Here is a 25,672-nt window from a genome sequence, read left to right as displayed (position 1 = left end):
AGGCCACCTGCCCAAGAAGGATGTCATGTCCTACCGTGCCCCTGACCCGTCAGAGGAGAGACCACAGCCAAAGGACGGGGAGGTGGTCATTTTTGCGGATCATATGAGCCGGGGCTTCGCACCGCCCGGCTCAAAGTTTTTCAGAGACGTTCTGAATTTCTTCGATCTGCGGCCTCAGGACATAGGACCCAACTCAGTGTCCAATATCTGCAACTTCCAAGTGTTCTGCGAGGTTTACCTTGGAGAGGAACCCAGTCTGCTGCTCTTCAGAGAGCTCTTCTACCTGAACCGTCAGAATGAATGCGCCAATGGGCCAAGTCTAGAGCTAGGTGGCATCTCCATTCAGCGGCGGAGGGACTGCCTTTTCCCTTACGCAGAGCCGCCGAGCCACCCCAAAGACTGGAATTTGACGTGGTTCTACTGCCAAGACACGTCACCGGCTGATGAAAGTCCGTTGCCCGGCTTTCGCCCATCGCGTCTGGAGTCAACACACCCACTGTCAGACAAGCTGACTCAGGCGGAGCGCCAGCCTCTGCTTCCCACCATAAACAAGATCAAGGCTCTCCTGGGCAATGGTCTCAACGGAATCGATCTGGTCCGGGTCTGGATCTCCTGGCGGGTGATCCCATTGAGCCGCCGCCCCGTCTTAATGTGCGAGTACACGGGCCGAAAGGATGACCCCCAGAGACACAGCCGCAACGATCTTCCTGAAGATGTTGCAGAGGAGATGACCAAGGCTCTTTTAAACGAGAGCCTGGCAGACTGCGGGAGGACCGGGTTAGCCCCCTTCTGCAAGACCAACCCAGCCCCAGCGGTAAGCCGCTGATCTAAACATCTTACCATCTTCTGTATATAACTTTCATCAGAATCGCTTCAAGAAATCATCATTGTATTTTTCAGGCTGATGACAAGTTCTGGCGGGTCAAATATGACCATGAAGCGGCCAAGAAGGCCAGAAAGGCGAAGAAAGCCGCCAAGAAAGCCGCTCCCCGTAAGAAGGGAAGTAGGCCAACTGCTTCGGAGCTGATGCAACTAAGCGACAGCTCCGAGTCAGAGGTAACCCCTGAACCTGTAAGCTCTTTGTTATGTTTATTGTTTATTTCTGTCCGCCTTACCAACACTTGTTCATCAACAGGATGACACCGGAGCCAGTAACCCGGTGGTTGAAGAGGTAATGTCACTTTCCTCCGACTTGGAGCCCTTGCCAAGGCTGAAAGTCCGAAGGGTAACCCGGAAAGTAAGCTTTTCACATCCTTTAGCTTATCAAGATCCTCAATTTATTTTGAAGCGACAGGTTCATGAGAGCCGGCGTCACACCCGGACCAACAAGGACGCCGACCTCTCCTCCGGGTTACCTGACGCATCGAGGAAGCACCGAACTGAGGTTATTTCCCACTTGTACCCTTTTCATCCTTTGGCGGGTGTTATACGTCAGCCACTCAATTCTGCTGACTCAAATTACCAGGAGACTTCCCCCTCTTCGGGTGACTCTATGCAGTCGAGTCTTCCGGCTTTCAAGACCGCGCCCGGGTAATGATAACCATCTCATGTTATACTTATCTTACTTACCCTTTTGTGCTTAACGTCTCTGTCCTTTCAGTGCCCAGGCCAAGCTCACCAAGAGGGCAAAGAAGACCAAGCCAGTCGAAGAGCCGGAGTTGCCTGAGCCGGAGGCAGCAGATCAAGAACCGCCAGCTACTTCCGCTCCCAAAGCCGCCGCTCCAACCCACAAGGCAGCTGCAGAAGCTTCTGCTAACCCGGAGGCCTCCGGCTCGGCTCAACCAGCAGACGATCCGGACGTGGTAATCACCCGGACGGAATTTGTTGAGCCGGGGAGACCTACCGCACTGGCCAAGTGCTCCGCCAAGGGGGAGTTGCTACAGCCCCGCCGGGTTAACCTGGACCTCTCCGACTACGCCAACCTGAGCATCGGAGAGCTCGTCTCCGGCTACGTCAGCCAAGTGCACAAGAGCCAGGACGCAGAGGTTGCCATGGTGAACCAGATCCAGCAGAAATCTGAGGTATCATTCTTCTGTCCTCTTACTTACTGCATAGTTACCTTTGCCATGCTAGCCCCCAAGTCGACGACTTATGATTGAGTATTTTGTAGACTTATGTTCCGGCTTACTCAATTGAACCGGCAGTTTGTAGATAGAAACTTTCAATATGCATTAGCCCCCATGTGCCAAGTGTCTTTGCTTGGAAAACGCTTGGGACTTTAAATTTACATAGTAACCGTTCATGCCATAACCCAGAAATTTATGCAGGCTGCCGACAAGAAGTTTGAGGCTGACATCGCGGATCTCAAGAACCGGCTGAAGATGCAAGAAATGGAGACCCGGAAGGCAAATGCCAAATTTGTGTCCAGCATCGCCGCTCAAGAAAAGCTGAAGACTGAATTTGATGCTGAATGGAAAGCCTGGGCCGAAGAGAAGGCCGCGCTGGTGAACCGGGCCAAACAGGCGGAGAAGGACCTGTCAGAGAAGATGGCCAAACTCTCCGGCTTAAAGCGCCAAGTGTCCCAGATGGTGGCCGCAATCTTCGGTAAGTCATCTCACCGGCTTTCATCAAGTTGTAGAATCTTTATATCTCATAGCTCATCCTTGTCGGTGGCTTATCTGATTCTGTTAAACAGGTCCAAGAAGCGCCAACCTCAACCAGAGTGTGGTAACCAAGCTAAAGGCTGTGTATACCCTGGTGGAGCAACTCTACACCGGGTCACAGCGTGCCTTAGCTGTGGTGGCCCTATCCAACGAGGTGCTGACTCACCTGGCGGAAGTGCTTCGCCGGCTCGCTATTCTGCCTCAACGTATCCAAGAGCTGCGACGGGCCTCTGCAAGAGCCGGAGCGATCGCCGCGCTGAGCCGGGCCAAGGCTTTCCTCCCCAAGTTAGACCCGGCGGACATCGCCCTCGGCTATCCAAGTCTGAAGGAAGACGGCACTGCCTTCGACCAAAGAGACTTTGCCGCGTGCGTGAAGGTTGTGCGCCCGGTGGCCACCCTTATCGGGAACGACACAGATCTAACCAAGTACCAGCCGGGTTACAATGCGGAGAATCAAAGGATCCCGACCGCTCGCTATGAAGCCCTGAGTTTAATTCCGCCGGCTCGTCAGCACACCTTCGCCTCGGAGATTGACCCGGCCGGGTTAATTGACGAGGAAGCCCAATTCGAAGCTCTGAGCAGCATCGACTGGAAGTCGTCGACTTTCCAGACCTTGGGAACAGCCGGAGGAGAAGAAAGAGACGAGCCGGAAACTTCAACCCAGCAAGCGTCATAGTTCTGCTGGCGGTTTACCAAACAATGCCTCACTCTTTTGGACCCAACGAGTCTTGTAATAGAGTAGGACCAACACTTTATCTTTGCCGTGCCATCGTGCACGCCTTGAATGCTTGAAGTTATATTGAAGTTATCTCCTTTATATTTCTCCGGGTCATTCATTCTCCTTAGTCTCAAACAATTGTCTTTAACTATCCTGCATAGAAAGACGAATCACAAGTCTCCAGGCGGCTTACCGCCCTGAGAATCATATGTTTTAGATATATAACCCGGAATATGAATCAAAAAAGACTGGTCCTCAATTATATCCTTAATACAGCCGTAATAACACACTTAGCGGCTTGCAAGCATACTTCCGGTTTAAATAACCTGGGTAAGAAGGTTGGTACCTTAATTCCGATTTACTTGTCTTAATGACACCCATTGTGTTCAACTAATACTGTAAATCAAAGTTAAACCGGCAAAGTGAGACCCGGCCGTACACACTTTGAAATGATCAGAAGAAAACTTACTATGAAGCAGAAGAACTTAGGGGCTTCCGGTTCAAATACGACCAGAGACCCGGCCCAAAGGGGTTATGCTAAGATTCGAGTGCGATCATATAGCCCCCAGTGGGTGTGGCGATGCCAATCAAGAGGGTATCGACAGGTATGTTCTCTTTGGTTCGAATACGACCTATGTTTGAACAGGAAGCCCCCAAATGACCTTAAGAATTGTTTAACGACGCTGATTCAAATACGATCCACGTCGGTTCTCAAAGGGGTTAAACTAAGATTCAAATATGATCAAAGAAAATTCCCCAATGAGCTCGGCACTTTGCCAATCAAATGGGTATCGACAGCTATGTTCTCTTTGGTTCGAATACGACCTATGTGTCGGAGTAAATGGCCACGGGTAGCCAAACCGACTACCCCTGGTTCTTCAGAAAAATTATCAGGCCTTTGGGCCTTCAAGCACTCCAGGCATTGGGCCGCCTTCCTTGGCCGGCTACCTCTGAAGCCGACTCCCGGAAGGCGACCCAGCCTCACCAACTCCTCCCAGGATGACTACGGGATGGCCGACTCCAAGAAGCCGGCCAAGACCACAACCACTTCAAGCCACTCCCACATAACGGCGACACGACGGGGTGTGGCCACAGTGCGGCCCACTACCCCCGAAGCCCGAGGCGGGCATGGCCACAGGAGGCCGTACGGGACGGCCATCTCCCGTGCGGCTCGGCACTGTAGCCATGCTGGCCTCGACGTCACCCACGACCGACTCCCGTACGGCCCGCGGGCGGCGGGCCCCTTCAGCCAGAGAGAGGCGTGAAGGCGGCCCGGCCTTTCCCAGTCGGCCAAGAGCGTAGCCGGCCTCCAGAAGCCGGCTACTCCCTTCCTCGGAGCAGGAGCCCCATTAAGGAGACAAGACGAGGTAAGGCTACAGTGATAGCCGCCGAGGCGGCCCACTGTAGCCACGCTTACCTCGACAAAGCCCTCGTCATCACAGGCGAGGCTACAGTAAGCAGCCGCCGACAAGACCCTGGGCGGTGGGGCCGGCCTGTCGACCAAGCAGCCGGCAGCCGGCGGGACCCACCAGCCGGCGGGACCCAGCAGCCGGCGGAGAAGCCGGCGAGCGTAGACACTGACGGCTGGGACCAGCTCCCAGTCGGATTACCATTGTACCCCCGGGGGGTAGGCCTATATAAACCCCTCGGAGCACCCATGCAAAGGGTTCGCACCTAAGCATAGTTGGCCTCTGAGCATAGAGTTGCCTTCTTAGCATAGCACACACACCATAGATAGAGAGAAGCAAGAACTAGCCTTGTTCTTCTTCTCCCTTGATCTCAACAGCTCTAGGAGCGATTGTAGCTACCCTTCATCGATCTAGTGATCATGCGGAGACCCCGCAGAGCAGGACTAGGGGTGTTATCTCCTCGGAGAGCCCCGAACCTGGGTAAGATCCGCCGGCGTGCATGTCTTCGCCTCATCCCGTTTCTAGGCACCGGCGACGTTTTATTGGCTCCCACAATGATAAGCCATCCCTTGGCATATGTCGCACCAACCACCCGACATTTGGCTCCCACCGTGGGGCCAGGTGCACCGTCGTCCGGAGACCTGTTCTGGACGGGAACCCTCTTCCTCCCCCGCGAGCGCAGCCAGCCTGCTGCGCCCGATGGCGTTTGCCTCGACGCGCTGCAAGGCGTCGACAACGCCTGCGCAGCGAGCCGCCTTGCCGATCTGCTCGGCGAGACTCGCATCTCCGACGAGCCTGCGTCCGACACAGGCACCGATTACCCCGAGAGCCGCCTCGTCAGCCTCCTCAACCAACTTCACGTCTCCAGCGAGCCTGCTGCGGACATGGAGTCTGTCGGCTCCACCAACCTGATGCTCATCGACTCCGACACCGCGTCGCTTGACGCCTACCCCTCCGACGTGGTGGTCTTCGACGACCCCCTCCCTCGAGCTGACAGCGGCAGCAGCGCTGTCACCGAAGTGCTGGTCATCAGCCACGTCTCCAACTCGGGCGAGAATGCCCGCGACGCTCAGCAAGCGGCGATGCACGACCTCTCCGTCCCCATCCCGGCCGACGCCGACGCCGAGACCCTGGAGGCACGCCGCCTTGCCCTCATCGCGGAGGGCCAGAAGAGCCTCGATGAGACGCCTCACCGAGGCCCACCAGCACGAAGTCGACCGCGCCGCCTTCGGCACGCCGCCGCCTAGCGGCCCGAGCCGAGCCGGCTTCGTCCAGAAGCGCGGCGCGGCCGTTGCCAGCATGCTGGGCGCAGATCGCCCCGTCTACGCCACCCCGCTCGAGAATCTGCGAGCCGCTCAGGCGGCTGCAGAGGAGCTCAATGGGCTGGGGGCCGATGAGCTCCCCTACATGACAAGACGGATCCAGCAGCTGATCGACGCGGCTGCAGAACGGCACGAAGCCGGCGCCCGTGCTGATAGTCATCCCCCGCGCCGGGAGCACGCCGCGACGTCCCGCTCGCCGACTGCGAGCGGCGCGTGCCAGAAGAAAGACAAGGAGCCGGCTGCCAGCCGCAGCCGGACTCGCATCACCATCGAGCGCGACGCGGATGGCCGTCCTCGAGCAGTAGAGCACTAAGGAAATCTGCCTCCTCCCCCGCCTCGAAGAGAGAGACGCCTCACTCCGCCGCCTGTCACACATCCGACTCTTGGCGACCGACTCGGCCGCCGAGAAGGAGTCGGCGAGAACGACGCCCGCCACAGGATCGACCGCCTTGCTCGATCCTTGGCGTTAGAAGAAGAAGACAATGTCGGCCCGCCATGCTTTGGCCCCCGCATCCGCGACGAGCCCTTCCCCAAAGGGTTCTCGCTCCCCAGAGACACGCCTAAGTACAACAGCTCGGTGAAGCCGGAAGATTGGCTCATCGATTACTCCACGGCCGTCAGCATAGCCAACGGCAACCGGCGCGTCGCCGTGAAGTACGTCCCCCTGATGCTGCAAGGCACTGCGCGCACATGGCTCAACAGCCTCAAGCCCTACAGCATCAACAGTTGGCTGGACTTCACCGAAGTTTTCGTCCGCAACTTCACCAGCACCTACAAGCGGCCTCCCAAGCCTCGCCAGCTCTCCCTCTGCGTCCAAGGGCCCAACGAGTCGGCCCGCGACTACCTCACGCGATGGGCCGAGCTCCGCAACTCCTGCGAGGGAGTCCACGAGGTCCAGGCCATCGAGTACTTCACCGCCGGGTGCCGAGAGGGCACCCTCCTCAAGCACCGACTCCTCTGCGACGAGCCGGCTACCCTCGATGAGTTACTAGTCACCGCCGACAAGTACGCCACAGCCGACTCCTCAATGAAGACCGAGCTCCGAGTGGACGCCTCAGGGAAAGTAATCGCTCCGGCTCCCAAGACGCCGGCTGGCGACCCTAATTGGCGCCCCTACCAGAACGACCACAAGCGCAAGGGCCCCATGCCGACTTCCTCCAGTCGGCAGGTGGCCACAGTTGAGGACGAGCAGCCCGAAGAGCAGCCCGCTCCCAAGAAGAAGGGTGGCCGGCCGCCCTGGCAGCCGTCTTTCTCCTACGAACAAGCAGTCGACGCCCCCTGCAAGTTCCACAGCGGCGCGAAGCCGTCCAACCACACAACCCGGAAATGCCACTGGCTCACCCGCATCACCAAGGGCGAGGGAATGCTGCCGCCTCCGCATCCCGGCCCGCCGCCTCTAGCCCCCCAGCAGCCGGCGGCTCGGCCGGCAGTCGGCGCCATCCAAGACGAATTCCCCGAAGCGCACGACGCCTACGTCTTCTTCACTAGTCAAGCCGACGACAAGCGCAGCCGACACCGACAGCACCAAGAAGTGAATGCAGTCGCCTCTAGCACCGCGGGTTCATGCACTGGTCCGAAAAGCCAATCAGCTGGAGCCAGGCCGACCACCCAGAGGTGATGCCTTCGCCTGGCTCCTATGCAATGGTCTTGGACGTCACCCTCGTGACGGAGAGGCGAGCCGCCAGATTTTCCCGCGTCCTGATAGACGGCGGAAGCAGTATCAACATACTGTACCGCGATACCATGGAGAAGCTGAACATCAAAGCAAAGCAGCTCATGCCGAGCCGCACCGTCTTCTATGGTATCGTACCCGGCCTGTCTTGCTCTCCAATCGGCAAGATCAAAATGGATGTTCTCTTCGGAGACAAAGATCATTTTCGCCGGGAAGCAATATGGTTCGAGGTAGTGGATTTGGAGAGCCCCTATCATGCACTACTTGGCCGACCTGCTTTGGCCAAGTTCATGGCTGTGCCCCACTACGCCTACCTGAAGATGAAGATGCCGAGCTCGAAGGCGATCATCACGGTAGCCGGCGACTACAAGAAGTCCATCGAGTGTGCCATGGCCAGCAGCCGATTGGCCGAGTCCCTCGTGGTGGCAGAAGAGAAGAAGATGTTGGAACGGGTTGTGGCCATGGCCGGCAAGTAGCCGGCCTTGTCCCCCAACCCCAAGGATTGTGATGCGCAGGGCTCCTTCCAGCCTGCCAAAGAGACGAAGAAGATACCTCTGGACCCGGAGAACCCGGAGAGGTTCGCTGTGATTGGGGCGAACTTGGACAGTAAATAGGAAGGCGAGCTCGTCAACTTCCTCCGTGAGAATCGAGACATCTTCGCATGGTCCCCAAAGGACATGCCGGGTGTCCCGAAGGATTTCGCCGAGCACAAGTTACATGTCCGAGCTGACGCGAAGCCGGTCAAGCAACCCCTCCGCCGACTGTCAGAAGAGAAGCGAAGAATTGTGGGAGAAGAGATAGCCCGGCTCCTTGCAGCCGGCTTTATCATGGAAGTGTTCTTTCCAGAATGGCTTGCCAACCCAGTTCTGGTTCTGAAGAAGAATAACAAGTGGCGTATGTGTATAGACTACACGAGCTTGAACAAGGCCTGCCCAAAGGATCCGTTTGCTCTGCCACGGATTGACCGAGTGATAGACTCCACAGCCGGATGCGAGCTGTTAAGTTTTTTGGATGCGTACTCAGGGTACCATCAGATCAAGTTGGACCCAGCTGACCGCCTGAAGACTGCCTTCATCACACCCTTTGGAGCTTTCTGCTACCTGACAATGACATTCGGCTTGAGAAATGCCGGTGCCACTTTTCAGCGTTGCATGCAGAAATGTCTCTTGAAACAACTCGGCAGAAATTCCCACGTCTACGTAGACGACATTGTGGTGAAGACAGAGAAGCGCGGTACCCTGTTGGAAGACCTGAAAGAAACATTTGCCAACTTGCGCCGATTCCAAATCAAGCTCAACCCCGAGAAGTGCGTGTTCGGAGTGCCAGCCGGCCAGCTGCTAGGCTTCCTGGTCTCCGAAAGGCGGCATTGAGTGCAACCCCGTCAAGATCAAGGCCATCGAGAGGATGGAGATTCCCACCAAGCTGCGAGATGTGCAGAAGTTCACTGGCTGCTGAGCCTCCTTGAATCGTTTTATCAGCCGACTAGGAGAGAAGGCCCTCCCCCTGTACCGACTCATGAAGAAGTCCACTCACTTTGAGTGGAATGATCAAGCCGACCAAGCCTTCCATGAGTTGAAGAAAATGTTGACCACTTCGCCTGTCCTGGCAGCGCCGACTGAGAAGGAGCCCATGCTCCTCTACATCGCCGCGACTAGCCGAGTCGTCAGCACTGTTGTTGTGGTCCAGCGCCCGGAGGAAGGCCGAGCCCAGCTGGTCCAGAGGCCGGTCTACTATCTCAGGGAAGTACTATCCAGCTCAAAGCAAAACTACCCGCACTACCAGAAGATGTGCTATGGGGTGTACTTCGCTGCCAAGAAATTGAAGCCCTACTTCCAAGAGCACCCCATCACGGTCGTGTGCACTGCCCCGCTCGCCGAGATCATAGGCAGCCGGGATGCATCCGGCCGGGTGGCCAAATGGGCCATTGCATTGGCGCCCTACATGATATTCTATCAACCCCGCACCGCCATCAAGTCGCAAGCGTTGGCCGACTTCCTCGTCGACTGGGCCGAGACCCAGTACTTACCGCCGGCTCCCGACTCTACCCATTGGCGGATGCACTTTGACGGGTCCAAGATGCGCACCGGCTTGGGAGCCGGCATCGTCCTCACCTCTCCCAAAGGCGACAAGCTCAAGTACACGCTGCAGATCCACTTCGCCGCCTCCAACAACGTGGCCGAGTACGAGGCGCTCGTACATGGGCTCCGGCTAGCCAAAGAGCTCGTCATACGCCGGATCTTGTGCTACGGCGACTCAGACTTGGTGGTCCAGCAATCATCTGGCGACTGGGACGCCAAGGACGCGAACATGGCGAGCTACCGTTTCCTCGTCCAGCAGATCAGCGGATACTTCGAAGGGTGCGTGTTCCTTCACGTGCCAAGGGCCGACAATGACCAAGCAGATGCCCTAGCACGGATCGCCTCCACCCGACAAGCCATATCGACTGGCGTTTCCCTCCAGCACCTCCTCAAGCCGTCCATAAAGCCGTCTCCAGAGTCGGATTCCATCTTCGTACCGCCTGCACCAGAAACAGCCGGATCCGACTGGAGAAATCCCGCAGGCGGCACGGGGACTTCGACAACTGGCCCGGGGACTGCCATAGTCGCACCCGGCCCGGGGACTTCAGAACCCGGCTCGGGGACTGCAGCAGTCGGCCCGGGGACTGCAACGACACAAGAAGCGGTGGCCGACTCCAATGCAACACCCAACCCACCCACCCGAGTCATGGTGGCCACATTAACAGAAGAAGAAGTCACAGCTCCCTCATGGGCCCAGCCCATCCTCAAGTTCCTAGTCAGCAGAGAGCTGCCGGCTGACGAGATCTCAGCAAGACTAGTGCAACGACGAGCCGCAGCATACACAATAATCAACAGAGAGCTTGTGAAGCGCAACGTCACTAGAGTCTTCCAGCGTTGCGTTGAGCCAGAAAAAGGAGTGGCAATCCTCAAAGACATCCACCAAGGCGAATGCGGCCATCACGCAGCCTCAAGATCCCTCGTGGCCAAGGCTTTCCGCCACGGTTTCTTCTGGCCGACTGCCTTGGAGGATGCTAAAGAAATAGTCAAGAGTTGCAGAGGATGCCAAGTTTTTAGTTCCAAGCAACACCTGCCGGCTTCTGCCCTCAAGACCATTCCCCTCACTTGGCCTTTTGCCGTCTGGGGACTGGACATGGTGGGCCCTTTCAAGACAGCCCGCGGTGGCCTGACACATCTACTTGTTGCTGTGGACAAGTTCACAAAGTGGATTGAAGCAAAGCCAATCAAGAAGCTCAATGGGCCGACTGCCGTAACATTCATCACCGACATCACTACTCGATATGGCGTGCCGCACAGCATCATCACCGACAACGGCACGAACTTCGCCAAAGGAGCACTGACACATTTCTGCGCGACGCAGGGCATCCGACTGGACTTAGCGTCTGTTGCCCACTCGCAGTCAAACGGCCAGGTCGAGCGAGCAAATGGACTCATCCTCTCCGGCATCAAGCCCCAACTGGTTGTACCACCGAAGCGATCGGCCGGCTGCTGGCTCGAAGAGCTGCGGGCTGTCCTCTGGAGTCTGTGCACTACACCCAACAAGTCAACCGGCTTCACTCCATTCTTCCTCGTGTACGGTGCCGAGGCTGTCATCCCAACAGACATCGAGTTTGACTCGCCTCGGATCACCATGTACACAGAGGAGGAAGCCAAAGAAGCAAGAGAAGACGGCGTCGACCTACTGGAAGAAGGCCGGCTGTTAGCCCTCAGCCGGCCCGCCATCTACCAGCAAGGGCTGCGCCGCTACTACAACCGCAAGGTCAAGCCAAGATCTTTCCAAGAGGGTGACCTTGTGCTCCGGCTGATCCAGCGAACAGCCGGCCAGCACAAGCTCTCGGCCCCTTGGGAAGGCCCCTTCGTCGTCAGCAAGGCACTCGGCAACGACTCCTACTAGTTGATCGACGCGCAAAAACCAAGAGCACGCAAGAGAGACGACTCCGGCAAGGAGTCGGAGCGACCATGGAACGCAAACCTCTTAAGACGATTTTACAGCTGAAAAGCAGTATGTATCACGCTCCCCTTTTGTATTAAGTACAAACCAACAGGCCCCCCGAACAGTACTCGGGGACTGCCTTTTATTTATCTATGAATGACGAGTGTCATATCCACGAATGTATTATTACATTTTGAAATTCTGTCCGGCACCGGGTTCGACTAGTCGGCTCGGGGACTGGCCGCCTTGAGCTATATTGAAAGTTTTTCCTAAAGTCAGAAAAGTAGTGCGCCGGCTCCCAAGTCCTCCCTTGTTGAAAGTCGCAGCTCAAAGAACTGACTGTCCGACTAGCAAGAGGAAAGACAGAAAGGACGCCCACACGAAAAACGGCTAAGGAACAACGAATCTATATAGCAAAGAGACGGCCTCCAAACACGCCTGCCGGCTACCAGAGCAGCCGGCTGGCCGGCTTCCTAAAAAAAACTTAGCTTTAGTCCAGCAGAGCTAAAGTACTTCCCCCTCCCCAATCGGCCAGGCACTCCCCCGGCTACAGATTGCAGAGCAACTGTTTGACTGGGGAGGCGGCAACCAAGGGAGGGCGGCAAAGGAAAAAGCAGAAGGACAAAAAGCAAAAGTACAAGGAAAGACCAAATGCATAAAATATATATACATAAAGCCCCCAACAGGCGGCAACAGACATAAGTTCGAATACACCCAGTGGGTGGAATTGTGCAGAATTTAACCAAACATTGTTCTAAAGAGTAACAAGACAGGAAAAGCAAAAAAATGGTGGACTAAGGGCGCGACATGGAGGCCGAGTTGGTCGGTGAAGGCGGCCTCGCCGGCTGAAGGAGTGGCCGCCTAGTGGGTCTCGGCCTGGCCACCACCTACGGCAGGCGACGCACTCCCACACGACGTAGTGCTGGAGGTGCGGTCAGGCTGAGGCTGGCCGGCTGCTCCACCAGCCGGCTCGGCGTCCTCACCTTCCTCCTCCTCCTCCTCTTCACCCTCGTCGCTGGAGTCGATCTCCTCCGCCGAGTCTTCGCCGTACGACGGGTCCAGCCCGAACCACTCTTCCGGCTGCGCGACTCCATTATCGTCCACCTCGGGGGCGAAGACACTGGTGTCGGTGTAGTCGGCGATCGCCGAAGCCCGCCGAATGATGGCCGGCCGCGCCGGCTCCAGCTCCGTGTCGGCTTGCTGCCGCCAGGTAGCCAGCTGCTCCAGGTTCAGGCCGGGATACCAGGCCTTGACGAACTCCAGCGCCCGCCTGGCACCAGAGCGAGCTGCCGACGCCTTCCAAGCCTCGAAGCGGCCGACTGCCACCTCCAGCCAGTCGGCGGTCCGACTAGGGGTGCGAGGGACCGCTTGGCCGGGCCAGAGGGCAGCCAAGACCTGCGCCCCGGCACGCTGAAGCCGGCTGGATGTGAGCCTGGATCGCCAGGAGCTGTTCCTCCAGCGAGCGGCCGGCGGTTGGCGAGATCTCAAAGCCGGCTTGCCTCGCCTGGCGACGGGCCTCGATGGCCTGGTTGGCGGCAGTCGAATAACCAGGGAAATACTCTGCGCGAAGAAGAAGAAGAAAGGAAGAGAAGAACACCAAAATCAGAAAACAAGCCAAAGTGGCAGACGGCAAGAAAGGACGAAGAGGTAGACATCTTACCGTCAACCAGATCTTCGATCGGGCCATAGCCGGAGACCAGAGTCTGCCTGGCCTCAGCCTAGACGGCCGCCTCCGTCTCGAACTCGGCCTGGACAGTGGCTTCGCGGTCCTGCGCCGTCTTCAGTGCCGCCTTGGGGCTTTCCTCCTGGTCGGCCAGCTTCTTGACCAGGCGGTCGCGCTCCTGCACCAAGGCGGCGAGCTCGGCATCCTTGGCACGAAGAGCAGTCTGGGACTCCCCCAGCTGTGCCCTCAGACTGGCGTTGGCCGCTGCAGAGACGGCAGAAGAAGAAGAACAATAAGAAATCGTCAAGGAAGATCCGACCCGACTGCTCAGCAGTCGGCCCGAATCTCGGGGACTACACCCAGTGGGTGCGCTGACGCGCCCCCACATGAGATAAAGATCAAGTCACGTACCTCGGCTCTCAGTAAGGTCGGCGGTCTTCTGAGTCAGCTCCCGAGCCTGGGAATTGAAGGCGGCCGCTCGAAGGTTGTGGTAGTCCTGCAAGATGGACAGAAGACCGAAGTGAGAACAAAAACAGCAAAGACAAAACCTCCAAGAAGTTCCAAGCCGCCTGCTCAGCAGCCGACTCGGAACTCGGGGACTACACCCAGTGGGTGCGCTGACGCGCCCCCATGGAAGAAATCAAGATCAAGAGGAGAAATCAAGTTCAAGAAAAAACAAGATGGGAATACTAACCCGGATGGCCGCGCGCGTCGCGAGGAACTCGTCGGTGAACTGCCTCAGCACCGCGGCTTGGCATTGGAGCCGGGTCCGGACGTCTTGCGCAGCCACGTTCACTACGGCTGTCCCTCCGCCTGGCGTCCACCCCGAAGTAGCGCTGGCCGCCTCCGCGTCTCGGGCCGACGAGCTGGAGCCCACGGCCGGCTGTGGCTCCGACGCGGCCTTCTGTGGCTCCGACGCCGCCTTCCCCGCGTGCCGGCTCGGCGGCACCCGGACCGCCACCTCAGCCCTCGCGGCCGGCTCGCCCTCCGCCGACTGTGCAGGCAGCGGATCAGGCCGGCCGCCTTGGGCCGCCCCAGTTGGTGGGGTCGGCTCCGGCGCCTTCTCCAGGATGATGACATCGTCGCCGCTTCCCCCCAGCCCTAGCTGGTCGCCGCTGGCTCCCCCTGGCGAGGGCTCCGAGTCCCTAGGCGCCATGGCGCGAAGGGGAGTGACCATCAGAACCTCCCCTGCCGCCGCCGCGGCCTCAGCCTCTGCCTGGGCCCTGGCTGCGGCCTCGGCGAGTACCTTCGCCGCCTCCTCCTCCCGAGCCGCCTGGGCGGCGGCTGCCTTCCGTGCCTCCGCCTCCCGTGCCTCCCGCTCTTCCCGCGCCTCCCGCGCGTTCCTTTCCGTCGCCTCCTGGAGGTCGGCGCGGGGGTCCACGCGGCGGGTGGTGCTCTCAGAGCCCCTTGGTGACTCGACGACGGAGCCAGCAGCCGCCCGCTCAGGCGACAGTGGAGCCCTGATCATTGGAGAAGAAGACAAAGGTTCAAGAACCACCAAAGAAAGAAAGAAAGAGAGTACACAGAGAAAGAGAACTTACGCCGACACGGTCTGCGGTTGCTTCACCACTTTGCGGAAACGAGCCGCCTTCGCGGCCGCCTCTTCCCGCCTGGTGGCTGCCGCCCCGCCCCTGGGCTTCTTCGTTCGACTGCCGAACAGACCCTGGGCGGCGCGACGCTTCTGCCCTCCGCCCCAAGCAGGCTGCGCGGCGGAGGAGCCCGCGCCGCGTCCAGATGCCGGCTGGCGGCGCGGGACGGCTTCGGCTTCATCTTCGTCCGGCCAGTCGTCGAAGGTAGCAGTGAACCCGGAGCCGCCTGCTTTGCCGCCGGCTTGGCCACCGCCCGGCTCGATGGCGTCGTCCATATGGACCGCCCCCAGGTCGGGGTCCTCTAGGTCGTGTTCGGTCCGGTCGGGGACGAAGTGGCGCTCCACGTCTAACCCGCCGGCCGGCCGAAGCAGAGGGCTCTGTCGAAGAACAAGCCGACTAAGTCAGAGTCGGCCAAGAGATGCTCGGCAACAAGGCTGAGAGAGAGAGAGAAAAAGAGACAAGGGGAGCATACTGTAGGCGGAGGATTAGCTCGGCTATATGGCTCCTTGCCGAACTGCCACTCTTCGGTGAGTTGGCAGTTCGCAAGGTAGTTCACCATATAGGCGACCTCATGGCGCGGCATCTCCTTGGTGCACATCTGGCTCGGATCGAGCTGGCCCCTCATCTGACAGATCAGATGAGGCCGGCTCTGGAGCGGAAGGACTCGGCGCGTGACGAACGCGGCCAGAAGATCGGGCCCCGTTAGGCCCTCCGACTGGACCATCACCCGCAGTCGGGCGATGGCAGCGTTTCCAGCCTGCGACAGCGTCACCGCCCGGAAGGACCACTGGGGCAGCCTGCTCGCCGGTGGGCCGGCTACGTAAGCCGGCAGGTTGATGTAGTCGCCCCGTGGAGTGATGTTCCGCACGTAGAAGTATGACTTCTGCCACTTCTTCACCGATTGGATCAGCGTGATGACGGGGAAGGGGTTGTCGGCGCCCGATCTCCGCGACGCGATGAAGGTGCCAGTATGAGCCGGCACGCCCTTGCTGCGCGTGCCCAGCTTCGACTGGAAGAGCTCCCTCCAGAGCTCAAGGGTGGGGAGGACGCCGAGATAGCCCTCGCACAGGGTGACAAAGGCGGATAGCAGCACCACCGCGTTGGGGGTGAGGTGGTGCGGCTGAAGTTGATAGAATTCGAGCCAGGAGCGGAAGAAGGCGCTCACTGGCAGGCCGAAGCCGCGCAAGAAGTGCGAGCGGAAGACCACCCGCTCACCTTCCTGCGGCTACGGCCTGATTTCCTTCGCCGGCGCGAGGCGGACCTCCACTTTGTCCGCGGTGGGCAGCCGCCGTATGTCGCGGAGGAAGTCGATGTGGTCGTCATGGATGTTGGAGCCGTCCCAATCCCCGCCAAGCTGCTCTACGGTGGGAGGCATGGCGAAAGCTAGCACGGCGGCGGAGGAGCGTGCGGTGGAATAGCACGGCGGCGAGGCGCCGTCGCAAGAACGGGCGAGCGAAGAAGACGGTGGAAGTAGGAGGAGCGTGCGAGGGCCTGCCTCCCTCCACCTCCCCCTACATATAGCCTCACGAGGCCGAAGAGGCCGGACGTGGGGGGGAGACGTGGGATTAATTGCGCCCACTCCCCCCACGTCTCGCGTTTATTGCGCATAAGTGCGAGCCGAAACTGCCGCACGGAACGTGCGGGCGGTTTCGGGATACAAAGGATCCGCGCCTGGGCCAGGGCGCGGACGTGGCGGGCCCCCTCCCTGCGGCGACGTCCCGTCACGCGCGTGGGCTGGCAGGCTTTCCGGCCACGTGGTTCGCCGACGGCTCGTGGCCGGCCCGCGGCCCGGTACACGTGCCAGCGGGTTCCCGCCCTCCGACTCCAGAAGATTTCGACTCAGGGGGCGGACCTGACCAAGGCCGGCTCCCAGCCGCCGGCTTGTCAAGATAGGAAGCTGATCGAGCTTCTCAAACCCTACTCCACCTCGAAGCCCAATCAGCTTCGGGGACTACTGTCGGAGTAAATGGCCATGGGTAGCCAAACCGACTACCCCTGGTTCTTCAGAAAAATTATCAGGCCTTTGGGCCTTCAAGCACTCCAGGCATTGGGTCGCCTTCCTTGGCCGGCTACCTCTGAAGCCGACTCCCGGAAGGCGACCCAGCCTCACCAACTCCTCCCCAGGACGACTACGGGGTGGCCGACTCCAAGAAGCCGGCCAAGACCACAACCACTTCAAGCCACTCCCACATAACGGCGACACGATGGGGTGTGGCCACAGTGCAGCCCACTACCCCCAAAGCCCGAGGCGGGCATGGCCACAGGAGGCCGTACGGGATGGCCATCTCCCGTGCGGCTCGGCACTGTAGCCATGCTGGCCTCGACGTCACCCACGACCGACTCCCGTACGGCCAGCGGGCGGCGGGCCCCTTCAGCCAGAGAGAGGCGTGAAGGCGGCCCGGCCTTTCCCAGTCGGCCAAGAGCATAGCCGGCCTCCAGAAGCTGGCTACTCCGTTCCTCGGAGCAGGAGCCCCATTAAGGAGACAAGACGAGGTAAGGCTACAGTGATAGCCCCCGAGGCGGCCCACTGTAGCCACGCTTACCTCGACAAAGCCCTTGTCATCACAGGCGAGGCTACAGTAAGCAGCCGCCGACAAGACCCTGGGCGGTGGGGCCGGCCTGTCGACCAAGCAGCCGGCAGCCGGCGGGACCCAGCAGCCGGCGGAGAAGCCGGCGAGTGTAGACACTGACGGCTAGGACCAGCTCCCAGTCGGATTACCATTGTACCCCCCCGGGGGGGTAGGCCTATATAAACCCCCCGGAGCACCCATGCAAAGGGTTCGCACCTAAGCATAGTTGGCCTCTGAGCATAGAGTTGCCTTCTTAGCATAGCACACACGCCATAGATAGAGAGAAGCAAGAACTAGCCTTGTTCTTCTTCTCCCTTGATCTCAACAGCTCTAGGAGCGATTGTAGCTACCCTTCATCGATCTAGTGATCATGCGGAGACCCCGCAGAGCAGGACTAGGGGTGTTATCTCCTCGGAGAGCCCCGAACCTGGGTAAGATCCGCCGGCGTGCATGTCTTCGCCTCATCCCGTTTCCAGGCACCGGCGATGTTTTATTGGCTCCCACAATGATAAGCCATCCCTTGGCATATGTCACACCAACCACCCGACACTATGTTTGAACAGGAAGCCCCCAAGTGACCTTATTGCGTACGGCTAGTTTCGAAGACAATCATAAGCCGGATCCTCCGTCAAGCTACCATGTAATATTGCAATGAAAACAACACGTGCACATTTGGAGGAGAAAAAAGGACAGAGGTCCTGCTTTATTGCTTATCGTAATATATACATGGCTTAGAGAAATATGTACATCATGAGAGCCGGTGGCTCAAGTATAGTAAGGCCGAAGTTGAGCTATGTTCCACGGCCGACGGGTCTCTTCCTCCGACTTACGTGAATCTTTGTGCTCCCGAATGTCAATGAGGTAATATGACCCGTTGTGTAAATTATTGCTGACCACAAAGGGCCCTTCCCAAGGCGGGGACAACTTGTGTGCATCTGTTTGATCTTGGATGAGCCGGAGCACGAGATCGCCTTCCTGGAAGACCCGGGATTTAACCCGGCGACTATGATAACGACGCAGGTCTTGTTGGTAAATCGCTGAGCGGGCTGCTGCCACATCACGCTGTTCGTCCAACAAGTCAAGAGCATCTTGGCGTGCTTGCTCATTGTCCGCCTCAACATAAGCCGCCACTCGAGGCGAGTCATGACGGATGTCACTGGGGAGGACTGCTTCTGCCCCATAAACCATGAAGAAAGGCGTGAAACCTGTAGACCTGTTAGGAGTAGTGTTGATGCTCCATAACACGGAGGGCAACTCTTCCACCCAACAACCCGGCGTCCGTTGCAAAGGGACCAAAAGCCGGGGCTTGATGCCCTTCAGAATCTCCTGATTAGCTCTCTTAGCTTGACCATTGGATTGAGGATGAGCCACTGAGGAAACATCAAGCCGGATATGCTCTCGTTGACAAAACTCTTCCATAGCGCCTTTGGATAGATTGGTGCCATTGTCAGTTATAATGCTGTGTGGAAAACCAAAGCGAAAGATCACCTTTTTCATAAATTGAACTGCCGTGGCTGCATCACACTTGCTAACTGGCTCTGCTTCAACCCACTTGGTAAATTTGTCAACTGCCACCAAAAGGTGGGTCTTCTTATCCTTGGACCTTTTAAAAGGCCCAACCATATCAAGCCCCCAGACCGCAAAGGGCCAAGTAATTGGGATCATCCTCAGCTCTTGAGCCGGCACATGAGCCCGTCGTGAGAACCGTTGGCAACCATCACATTTACTGACCAAGTCCTCCGCATCAGCATGAGCCGTCAGCCAATAAAAACCATGACGAAAAGCCTTGGCCACAAGAGACTTTGAGCCGGCGTGATGGCCACAATCCCCTTCATGAATCTCACGCAAGATCTCTTGACCTTCCTCAGGGGAAACACAACGCTGAAACGCTCCCGTAACACTGCGGTGATGCAACTCGCCATTGATAACAATCATTGACTTAGCCCGCCGGGTTATTTGTCTGGCCAAAGTTTCATCCTCAGGTAATTCTCCCCGGGTCATGTAAGCCAGATAGGGCATTGTCCAGTCCGGTATGATATGGAGAGCCGCCACCAGTCGTGCCTCCGGGTCAGGGACAGCCAAGTCTTCCTCTGTAGGCAACTTAACAGAAGGGTTATATAGGACATCCAGGAAAGTGTTAGGCGGCACCGGCTTCCGCTGAGAGCCCAGCCAGCTTAGGGCGTCAGCCGCCTCGTTCTTCCTGCGATCAATGTGCTCTACTTGGTAGCCCTGAAAGTACCCAGCAAGGGTGTCAACTTCGCGGCGATAAGCCGCCATGAGAGGGTCCTTAGAGTCCCACTTGCCTAATACTTGTTGGGCCACCAAGTCTGAATCACCGAAACACCTTACCCGGCTCAAGCTCATCTCCTTAGCCATCCGAAGACCGTGGAGCAAGGCCTCGTACTCAGCTGCGTTGTTGGTACAAGGAAACATCAATTGTAGCACATAATGGAACATATCACCCTTAGGGGAAGCCAATACGACTCCAGCCCCCGAGCCCTCCAACTGCCTGGACCCATCAAAATGAATAGTCCAATATGTGTTATCCGGCTTTTGCTCGGGCACTTGTGACTCTGTCCAATCATTGATGAAATCCACCAAGGCCTGAGACTTAACAGCAGTGCGTGGCACGTATTTCAGACCATGGGGTCCGAGCTCTATAGCCCACTTAGCCACTCTCCCCGTGGCCTCTCTGTTTTGAATAATATCACCAAGAGGGGCAGAGCTGACCACAGTGATAGGATGACCCTGGAAATAATGCTTAAGTTTTCGGCTTGCCATGAACACACCATAAACGAGCTTCTGCCAATGTGGATACCGCTGTTTGGACTCGATGAGCACTTCGCTGACATAGTAAACCGGCCGCTGAACCGGATGCTCCTTACCCTCTTCCTTGCGCTCCACCACCACGGCCACACTGACGGCTCGTGTGTTAGCAGCCACATACAGCAATAAGGGCTCCTTATCAACCGGAGCAGCAAGAACTGGGGGCTCTGCCAGCTGCTTCTTCAAATCCTCAAAGGCAGTGTTAGCTGCCTCATTCCAGACAAAGTTATCAGTTTTCTTCATCAACTAATGGAATGGCCTTCTCACCCAAACGGCTTATAAACCAGCTTAAAGCAGCGATGCGACCCGCCAAGCGCTGAACATCATTTATACACGCCGGCTTAGCCAGGGAGGTCATGGCCTTGATCTTCTCCGGGTTAGCTTCAATGCCTCTGTCAGAAACCAAGAAACCCAAGAGTTTGCCTGCAGGAACACCAAACACACACTTAGCCGGGTTAAGCATCATCTTGTAAACCCGGAGATTATCAAAGGTTTCCCTCAAATCATCGATCAGGGTTTCCTCCTTTATAGATTTAACCACAATATCATCCACATAAGCATGAACATTGCGCCCAATCTGGTTATGAAGACAGTTCTGCACGCAACGCTGATAAGTCGCCTGTGCACACTTGAGCCCAAAGGGCATAGATACATAGCAGAAGGCTCCAAAGGGAGTGATGAATGCCGTCTTTTCCTGGTCCTTAACTGCCATTTTAATCTGATGATATCCGGAATAAGCATCCAAGAAACTTAAGCGTGCACAACCCGCCGTAGCATCAATGATTTGATCAATACGGGGAAGGGCAAAAGGATCAGCCGGACACGCCTTGTTTAAGTCTGTGTAGTCCACACACATCCACCAAGTGCCGTTCTTCTTGAGCACGAGCACCGGGTTAGCTAACCACTCTGGGTGAAAGACATCAACAATAAACCCGGCCGCCAAGAGCCGGGCCACCTCTTCACCAATAGCTTTTCGCCTCTCCTCATTGAACCGCCGAAGGAACTGCCTGACCGGCTTAAATTTCGGATCAACATTGAGAGTGTGCTCAGCGAGTTCTCTAGGTACACCTGGCATGTCAGAAGGTTTCCATGCGAAGATGTCCCTATTCTCACGGATGAACTCGATGAGCGCGCTTTCCTATTTTGGATCCAGATTGGCACTGATGCTAAACTGCTGAGATGAATCTCCTGGAACGAAATCAACAAGTTTAGTCTCATCAGCCGACTTAAATTTCATTGCCGGCTCATGCTCCGTAGTCGGCTTTTTCAGAGAGGTCATATCTGTTGGGTCAACGTTGTCTTTGTAAAACTTCAACTCCTCTGTTGCACAAACAGATTCTGCATAAGCTGCATCGCATTCCTCACATTCCAAGGCCACCTTCCGGCTGCCGTGAACCGTAATGGTCCCATTATGACCCGGCATCTTGAGTTGTAGGTACACATAACACGGCCGTGCCATGAACTTGGCGTAAGCCGGCCGTCCAAATATAGCATGGTATGGACTTCTTATCTTGACCACCTCAAAGGTCAATTTCTCCACCCTGTAGTTGTTCTCATCTCCAAAGGCCACTTCCAACTCAATCTTGCCGACTGGATAAGCTGACTTACCAGGTACCACACCATGGAAGATAGTGTTTGACTGGCTGAGGTTCTTATCAATCAACCCCATATGACGGAACGTCTCATAATAGAGGATGTTGATGATGCTGCCTCCATCCATGAGCACCTTAGTGAACTTATATCCTCCCACCTGAGGAGCCACCACCAGGGCCAAGTGACCCGGATTATCCACCCGGGGAGGGTGATCCTCTCTACTCCACACTATAGGCTACTCAGACCACCGCAAGTAGCGTGGAACCGCCGGCTCAACAGCATTCACAGCCCTCTTATGAAGCTTCTGATCTGGCTTACACAGACTGGTGGTAAACACATGATACTGCCCACCGCTGAGCTGCTTTGGATTGGTCTGATAACCTCCCTGCTGCTGTTGATGGCCCTGGCCAGACTGCTGATTAAAGCCCCCTTGACCATTCTGAGGGTTAGAATTTGAGCCGCCATTCGGGCCATGAAAGCCGCCGGCGCCTGAGCCGCCGCCCGGGCCATTGTAATTCTTAAAGGCCTTCATGATTGCACAATCCTTCCATAGATGAGTTGCTGGCTTCTCTCTAGAGCCATGCCTTGGACAAGGCTCATTCAACAGTTGTTCCAGCGTCGGGCCTGACCTGCCGCCTCGGGGAGGGGGCCTCCCCTTGCGTCGCTGGTTACTACCTTGTGAGCTGGCGTTGGCTACAAACTCTAGGCTGCCATCGGCCTTGCGCTTGCCTCCTGCTTGGTTACCCGGGTTATGCTGAGGACCCTTGCCATTGCCGTTCTTCTTTCCCTTCCATGTCCTTTCATCATCTGAAGCGGGGTCCTTGGTACCATCATAATCGGCGTACTTGACAAGAGTCGCCATCAGTGTACCCATATCATTGCAGTCGCGCTTAAGCCGCCCGAGTTTCATCTTCAGGGGCACAAAACGACAATTCTGCTCCAACATTAAGACTACAGAGCCGGCGTCCATCTTATCCTAGGAATGTATTATTTCCTTAACCCGGCGAACCCAATGTGTCGTAGACTCACCCTCCTGCTGCTTGCAGTTAGTCAAATCCACAATTGACATAGACTGCCTACAGGCATCCTTGAAGTTTTGGATGAACCGGGCCTTCAGCTCAGCCCAAGATCCAATGGAATTTGGTGGTAGCCCTTTCAACCAAGTTCGGGCAGTCCCATCTAACATCATGGTGAAGTACTTAGCCATGGCCGCTTCACTGACCTCCAGCAGCTCCATGGCCATCTCATAACTCTCGATCCAGGCTGCAGGTTGTAAGTCTGCCGTGTAATTAGGCACCTTCCTAGGGCCTTTGAAGTCCTTGGGTAGACGTTCATTGCGGATAGTTGGCACTAAACAAGGGACACCCCCAGTCCTGGTAGGAATACCCACGTCGACGGAAGCCGTCGGATAAGCTGGGGGAGTCTGGTAAGCCGTCAGCTGGGGCACCTGCTCCGCCTCTTGCCGTGCTCTGTCTTGGTCTGCTGCGTGAAAGGCTCCGTTATGAGCCGGGCCATGGCCAGGGGGCGGGTCATGGCGTCGGACGTTACTTGAGCCGGTCGCTGAGACCATGTGCCTGCTATAACTCGGGCTCTGGCCTGGACGAGGGGTCGAGTGGATCCTGTCCTGGCTGTAGGAGTACGCCTCTTGCTGCGCCAGTGCTGTCTGACGGAGTTCCCTGACCCGGCGGGTTTCAATAGCCGTCGGAGAGTCGCCGTCGACTGGGAGAGCCGCCAGCCGTGCCGCCGCGGTGACCATGTTGTCCAGCGGGTTATTATAATGACCCGGGGGTATTGGCACGTACTGAGGCGGGGCAGGGGGATCCTGGGGAGGCCCCATCACTTGTGGCTGAATAGGGGTTCCAGACCCGGGCACTATGACCCCTGGCGGGTTACTAGACCCTGCACTTGGCGTGTTGAAGAGGTTGCGTGGATCGTAAACCGGAGGGAGTCGAGATTGGTCCTTTTGATGCCTCCTTCTCATGACCTCATTGGACGCGTTCTGATCCATTGTGAGCCGGAAGGACTGCGCCTGGATCAACTGAGTTTGGGCATCGAGAGCCGCCCTCTCCGCAGCCATCCTGATCCCTTCCGCTGCCAGATCCTCCTTAGCTTTCACTAGATCCAACTTTAACTGTGCCACCTCCGCATCATGCTGAGCTTGATCCGCTGGGTCAACCGTGGCGGTTAACAGGGCCGTCATCTTGTCCGTGAGATCCATTAGCACCTGAGCCGGCGAGGGCACCGGGTTTCCTGCTCCAGCAATAGGGTTCTGAACAGGCTGTGCACTGGCCATAAAGACTCCAACCTGACTTGGCGGCTCAAACGGGTCCGGAATACTGTCACCATCGGAACAACCCATGAGCCTGCCATCTTGAAGTTGATACAACGAGTTTGACTCATCGGTGGACGACTCACCGTCGGAGCCGGCGGCCGTCTCATCACCAGATCCGGATGGATCAGAGGGCCCTCCATGGATACATCCCACAAAGGCATGCTTTAAGGCAGGTCGGGCCCGGGCGGGTCGTGCACGCTGAGCCGTCTCGATGAGATCGGCGCAGAGATCCGGCTCAGGGCCCGGCTCACCAATCTTGCCAATGAAAACATGAATTCCGCCAAAGGGGACCCGGTATCCGTACTCAATTGAGTCGGCGTCGGGGCCCCAGTTTGCATCGTCGATGTAGAGCTTGCCGCGATGACTCTTGGTCATCCGGCCCACAGCGTATCCCTTGAGCCCTTCGAAGCTGCCCTTCAAGAACTCAAATCCACCGTGCGCCAGCCCCTCGGTGGGCGCCAACTGTCGTGGAATTGTCACGACAGATGTCCTCGAGCTAGGACTTAGTCGCGGAGCCATCGTAGCTAGGAAGCTTGAAGGGGTTAAGCGGGACAAGGAACACGTGGGTTTATACTGGTTCGGCCCCTTACGGTGAAGGTAAAAGCCTACGTCCAGTTGAGGTGGTATTGATTAGGGTTTCGATGACCAGGGAGCTAAACTGCTATGCCTGGCTCTCGATGAGATCTTACTTGTCCCTAAACCGCTGCCGGGTCGTCCCTTTATATAGGGAGGCTGACGCCCAGCAGCTCTCAGAGTCCCGGCCGGCTCATAAGAGTGTCCGGCTCGGACTCACAACTATTCTTGCCTTACACTACAAGTTCTACCATAATAATGATTGTAACTACGGGCCTTAAGCCATATCCGGGTCTTAAGCCCATCTTTGGCCCACCGTCTTCAAGCTTGGCGCCGGGCTTCTGGCAATGACCATATGAGTAACCCGGCCTCTCCTGGCGGGTGACTCTAAGGTCTATATCCTCAACAAGCTTGGTGTCATCTGCCGACTTAAATTTCATCATTGGGTCATGCTCTGTGGTTGGTTTCTTCAGAGACGTCATGTCCGCCGGGTCAACGTTGTGCTTATAAAACTTCAACTCCTCTGCTGCACAAACATATTCGGCATAAGCAGCGTCACCTTCCTCATATTCTAGGGCTATCTTCCGACTCCCATGTACTGTGATAGTGCCCTTGTGACCCGGCATCTTGAGCTGTAAGTAAACATAACACGGCCGCGCCATGAACTTGGCATAAGCCAGCCGTCCAAACATAGCATGATATGGGCTCTTGATCTTGACCACTTCAAAGGTTAATTTCTCAGCCCTAGAATCATGCTCATCTCCGAAGGCTACCTCCAGCTCAATCTTACCAACCGGGTATGCCGACTTACCAGGCACCACTCCATGGAAAAC

This window comes from Triticum aestivum, chromosome 5D (assembly GCF_018294505.1).
Source record: "Triticum aestivum cultivar Chinese Spring chromosome 5D, IWGSC CS RefSeq v2.1, whole genome shotgun sequence".
NCBI lineage: Eukaryota > Viridiplantae > Streptophyta > Magnoliopsida > Poales > Poaceae > Triticum > Triticum aestivum.
The sequence above is the reverse complement of the archived record's forward strand: the minus strand, read 5'-3'. Positions refer to the sequence as shown.